The following is a 5,127-nucleotide window of genomic DNA, read 5'->3' as shown; positions in this document are numbered from 1 at the left end:
TGAGATAAAGGCCAGTGTGATCCAAATGTTACCCTCGTTTTATGGCCTTAGTAATGAAGACCCATATCGTCATCTCGATGAATTTTTGAAGATTTGCTCGACAGTGCGAATCAACAACTTTGGAGATGATGTGATGAGGTTGACCCTGTTGCCCTTCTCTCTGAAGGACAAAGCGAAGAGTTGGTTAAAATCATTAGATACTGTTCGAATTACCACTTGGGAACATATGCAAAGAGAATTTTTAAAGAAATATTTCTCAATTGGTAAAACAAACCAGTTTCGTAAAGAGATAACCAGTTTTTCCCAAATTGAAGGAGAACTTTCATGAGTCATGGGAGAGATTGAAAGATCTTCTCTGCAAGTGTCCCCACCACCAGGTGCCTCGCTGACAACTGGTGCAATATTTCTATGACGGTCTTACTGAGAAGAATCGTCAAATGGTGGATGCCGCGTGTGGGGGCACATTTATGCTCAAAAGTGAGGATAAAGCATGGTCACTTTTTGAGACATTGAGTGAGAATTTGATGCACCATGCGACAACCTTACGGTTTGATAGGGCTGCACCTGCACAGGATAGCATTAAGAAGGCAGGTATTTTCGAGTTAGGGATGAACCTTGAGTTGAGCAACAAGGTAGACCAACTGTCCCAGAAATTAGATCAGTTTTTGTTGGGTCCCTCCCCTGCCATGCAGGTGTGCGCGTTGTGTGCGAGTCCTGCACACCATGTCTTAGAGTGCCCAGTTGCACCACAATATCCTGAGTTTGTCCAAGAGCAAGCTCAGATGGCTCAAAACTTCGCTAGGCCCGTACCTAATCCATTTTCCAACACTTATAACCCGGGCTGGCGAAATCATCCCAATTTCTCATGGCGCAACTCACAGATCCACCCACCCAACCCTTCCCAGAGTCAACCAAGTCAAGGCGGTTATGCGCCTGGATTTCAAAGATCCAGTTATCCCCCAGTCCAACCTGTTTATACTCAACCCCAGTCTCATGAGCCTTTACATAGTCAATCTTTTGAGGATAAGATTTTGCAAGCTTTGAGCTCACATACCCAGTCTATTGCTAAATTAGAGACTCAAATGGTGCAGCTTGCCCAAGCACTTAGCAAGCGAAGTGAGGGGACATTGCCTAGCCAGCCTATTGTCAACCCTAAGGGAAAGGAACCCATGCGTAGCTTGCATATGACTGATGCACATAAAGAGCAAGCTCAAGTAGTAACCCTTAGGAGTGGGAAGCAGTACCAAGCGAGGGAGGCTGCAAAAGAAAGAGAGAAGATAAGCGAGAAGCAGTTTGTCCCTAATATTTTACCTCAGGAAAGCGAGAAGGTTCTTCCATCTGAGCCTTCATCATCATACATTCCCAAAGCCCCATTTCCTGAGGCGTTAGAAAGGCCGAGAGCATTAGGTAAGTCCGGAGTAAACATGCAAGAGATGCTTGAGATATTCAAGCACGTTCAGATAAACCTCCCCTTACTAGATGCTATCCAACAGGTCCCTGCATATGCAAAGTTCCTCAAAGAACTTTGTACGCAGAAAAGGAAGTCGATGTCCCATGTGCAGAAAAAGATTTATTTAACCGGGCAGGTGAGCGCAGTATTGCAACATCAAACCCCACCTAAGCTCAAGGACCCAGGGACTCCTATCATCTCTTGCGTCATAGGAAACATCACTGTTGGGCGTGCGTTGCTCGACCTTGGGGGAAGTGTTAACATCTTGCCGGGTTTCTTTTATGACCAATTTGGATTGAAAGAGATGAAACCTACACCTATGACTCTTCAGCTCGCAGATAGATCTATCAAGATCCCAAGAGGGATACTTGAAGATGTTTTAGTCAAGGTGGAGGATTGTTATTTCCTTGTCGACTTCGTGATATTAGATATGGAGGGAGTTGATAGCCCGCAGCAGACTCCTATTATTCTCGGTCGCCCCTTCCTAGCTACCGCCAATGCGTGCATCAATTGCCGCACTGGTGCGATGGATGTGTCATTCGGAAATAGGAAGATACGGCTAAACATTTTTCGTGCTGCTATGGGGCCTGCTGTTGAGGAGGCTTCTTTCGAGGTTGATGTCATTCAAGACCTCGTAGAAGCAGAATATGCTTGGTTATTGAGTAATCCACCTAATGAGGAGGATAAGGAATCATTAGATGAGGATCACCTAGAATTACGTGAAAATCAGATAGGTGAGTTGAGTTGGATCGGGCACTTTGAGCCATTTAGAGGTAGACAGGACGGGAACATAGTGCGCAGTGTCACTGATGACACTATTTTTCATAGAGAGCTCGATTGAGTCTGACTTCATGTCCATTGATCTCATGGACGATGAAGGATTTTTCGAGGGATCCGTCTAGCTGGGGACGTGAAACTTAGCGCTTTATGGGAGGCAACCCATATCTTGTACATTATTAGGTTTACTTAGAATTTATAGATTTTATTTTGTTTTTACTTTTTAGTTTTCTTCATGAGTTTTTCATATTCTTTTTGTTTCATTCATGGTTTCATGTTTTGTCATGTATACATTGCATTTATTATATTCATAGAACGTGTATTTTTAATTCATGTCAGGTTATTCTACTCTTTTCCCTCATTTATTTCCTCTCATGTGCATTCACTTAGTTTCATATAAGCATGGGGGAGTGCCACTGGTTCAGTGTCATTCAAGCATGGGGGAGGGTGTAGAGTGCACACTTTGATATTTCTGTTTAAGTTCTTGCACATGTTTACACATCTCTCATAAAACGTAGATTTTTAAAGAAAGAGTTTGAACTTATATGAATGTTATTTCAAATCTAATGTTTTTAGAGGATTTTTAAGCCCCACGAAAAAAATTTCTGACATAGATCTAAAAATTATGGTTGTTTATGCGGATTTCGAGGAAATGATGATAGATACATGTTAAAGTTTATTTTGAATCATAAATATGAATATGCACAGTTTTATTTTTGAAAAACTAAGCAAATGAACAAAAGCGTAAAAAATGAGCTCAAAAAGTAAGAAAAAGCATGCGTTAGGTTGTTTGGATAATTCCACAATCCTTAGTAGATGGAACTTAGATGTAAGTTGAAACTTTTAAGTCCATTTTCGTAAAGGAGAGTGGAAAACTTCTTGATCCTAAGTAACTGAGAACAGATACAAGTTGAAATGTTTGACTCTCATGTTATAAGGGTGAATGAAGGAAGTCACTTTTATGTCTTAGTTGATATCTTTTGGTATGCATTAAAAAAAAAAATATAGAAGATATTGACATTGCACAAGACATAAAAGCAGACCACACGCAAGCTATAAGAGAAAAATAAGTGCGCAAAAAGAAAAAGCGTGAAAAAAAAAGAGAAAAGAGCTTAAAAAGAAAGAAAAGTTCAATGCTTAGAAGTATGATTGAGAAAACCTATGCAGAAAACATATGAGTGAGGATAAGTAAATGATAACTTGTTTTTATTGGATTTTCTAAGAATAAAACATAAATAATTGTGATATTTAGAAAAGTGAAAGAAATTCTTTTTTTGTGGTGGTGCATAAAAGACTCTAATTATATTTTGATTTTGAAATAATAGGAAATATTTGTGAAAATAAAGTCTTTGATTATCTACTGCTTGTGAGGATGTGTAATATTATGCATACATGACAGAGATGTTTGTGGGTAGCATCACTGCAAACCCTCACGAGACCTTACTCGTCCACTGGGGTAACCCAGGGGTTGAAAGGCCTTGTTGCATGAGCTAAATGCAACCGTGATTCCTACGAAAGTGAGTTAGGTGATAGTTTGATTTCTTGCATTTTTCTAATTTGCTCGAGGACTAGCAAAACATAAGCATGGGGGTATTTGATCATGCATATATTTTAGAGATATTTCATATAAAAATATGCATGATTTCATGAGAAAATGATTTAAAAACCCAATTTTATGTTAGTTTCGAGTAAATGTGCTAAAATAATATCAGAATAGAAAATGCATGAAAAATAGTGTTATTTTACATTTTAATGCAGATTTTAGTGTTTGACATAATTGTAGTAGTTTAGTTTTTGAAAATCATAAAAAAATTAGAATTCAAATAGACTTAGTTTTATAATTTCTAGAATATAGTCATTTTGAGTTGCTTTGTAAATAACTTTTTGAAGAGAGGTTTTGAAATGGAATTCTTTGAAATAAGATGGACTTATGGAAAAACTTTCATAATTATAAATACCATACGTAGGGGGAAGAGAGGCTTGTCTTCTCTCTTATGCTTTTGCCTTCTTTTCTAACCCTTCTCCTTCACCTTGTTTCTTCCCTCCTTCTTCTCCTTCTCCCTTGATCTCTCTTCTTCCTCAATTCGGTGGAGGCATCCAGCTACGGTAATGGCATATAGGAGGATTCCACTTCTCTTCTAACCCTTCCAATTCGGTAAGTTCTCTTCTTCTTCTTCTTCTTCTTTTTCTTTTTTCTGAAATTTTCATTTTAATTTCTGTAAAGCACTCATATTACAAGAAATGTATTTTGATTTACTGTTTTGTTTCAGAAAATTTTAGAATAGACTTTAGTTGTAGTTATAAGCATTGTTCGTGAATTGTTTCTGCAATTAAAAACAAAAAAATAAAAATAAAAAAAATAAATCGGATACTGCTGGATATATGCAACGAATATGATTTGAAATTTTTAATCGGATTCAATAATTCAGTAGATGATTTGAAACTCAGTTTGCAGTAATCTGAAGTGTTACCGGAGCATCTAGATCATCTGGATCTAGATCCATTAATAAAGTTTTACAAAAATTCAATCGATCATCTGGATCGATTCTGTTTTTTTTTTCGGCGATAAATTTCTTTCTTCTAAGCTTCTTGAAAGATAATGAATGTCGATTGGAGCTTTGGATTGCTATAAAAGACCTGCCGGAATCCGGATACAGGTTCAGTCGCCTGAAATCGCAAGATATTGCCGGAATTCCCTGCGTAAGATGTGAAATCATAAAATTTTTCTTGCCGTGAATCTTTTAATCTGATGTTTGAGCTCATTTGAATGAAATAAATCATCCTGTGGAGTGAACTAATGCTGATCGGAATCGTGGTCTGTATCTGCCGGAATCCTGCAACTATTAGAGGCATCTGAAGCACAGCATCACCGTAGTCTGGTGAACAAATTGGAGATTCCG

The 5,127-nt window shown here is 38.2% G+C and overlaps 1 non-coding gene across 1 annotated transcript; it reads right to left on the bottom strand.

Annotated features, from left to right (window-relative positions):
• Positions 1 to 275: 275 nt before the first annotated feature.
• On the bottom strand, positions 276 to 379 carry LOC149820990 (small nucleolar RNA R71). Its single transcript, XR_016426921.1, has one exon. It is a non-coding gene; the product is annotated as a small nucleolar RNA R71 (small nucleolar RNA).
• Between the last annotated feature and the right edge of the window lie 4,748 nt (positions 380 to 5,127).

Source organism: Nuphar pumila, chromosome 12, assembly GCF_984573655.1.
Source record: "Nuphar pumila chromosome 12, dmNupPumi1.hap1.1, whole genome shotgun sequence".
NCBI classification, from domain to species: Eukaryota; Viridiplantae; Streptophyta; class Magnoliopsida; order Nymphaeales; family Nymphaeaceae; genus Nuphar; species Nuphar pumila.
This window is presented reverse-complemented; position numbering and strand designations above follow the sequence as displayed.